Source organism: Halyomorpha halys, unplaced genomic scaffold (assembly GCF_000696795.3).
Source record: "Halyomorpha halys isolate HHAL.00 unplaced genomic scaffold, Hhal_1.1 Scaffold657.1, whole genome shotgun sequence".
Taxonomy (NCBI): domain Eukaryota; kingdom Metazoa; phylum Arthropoda; class Insecta; order Hemiptera; family Pentatomidae; genus Halyomorpha; species Halyomorpha halys.
In genome coordinates, this window is record NW_027105368.1 from 645570 (window position 1) to 646157 (window position 588).

Below are 588 nucleotides of genomic sequence, written 5' to 3' on the forward strand. Positions count from 1 at the left end.
ATTTACAATAAAGGAGGTAAGAAAAAAAATACTGTTAAAACTCGCGGATGTTGTGCCAAAAAAAAAGTTTCAGCTTTAGTTAATTGTGAGGGAAGAGAATAAGAAAACTAATATGAGCCAACTTTTTGCACTAAGTTGCAGGGCTTCATCAGGAATAAAAAAAATTGAAACGACGAAAATCAAGAAACAGAATAAGAGTATAAGATAACATGAAATAAAAATTATTTATGGTGCGAATAAAAATGATGTAAAACATGTGAACATTTTTATAAAAATGAACAAAGAAAATAAAAATAAGATGTACATTTACAAGAATTATAGAAACGTATTAGACATACAATGAAAAGGGAAATAATAACAAGTGAAAAGAAGATAAAAGAGAAATATAGTTTACCCTAAAAAAAGGGAAATAAGAATAACATTAAGGTCAAGAAAAAATAAAATAAGAACCAAAAAGAACAATCACCTTACAGAATGAAGGAAAGTGAAAGAATGGTTTGAGGTGGTTGAAAGGTATCAACAGGGCATGGGGATGGAAAATTTGACAGCAAATAAATGACATTTGAACATAAAAAAAGAAATAAAATA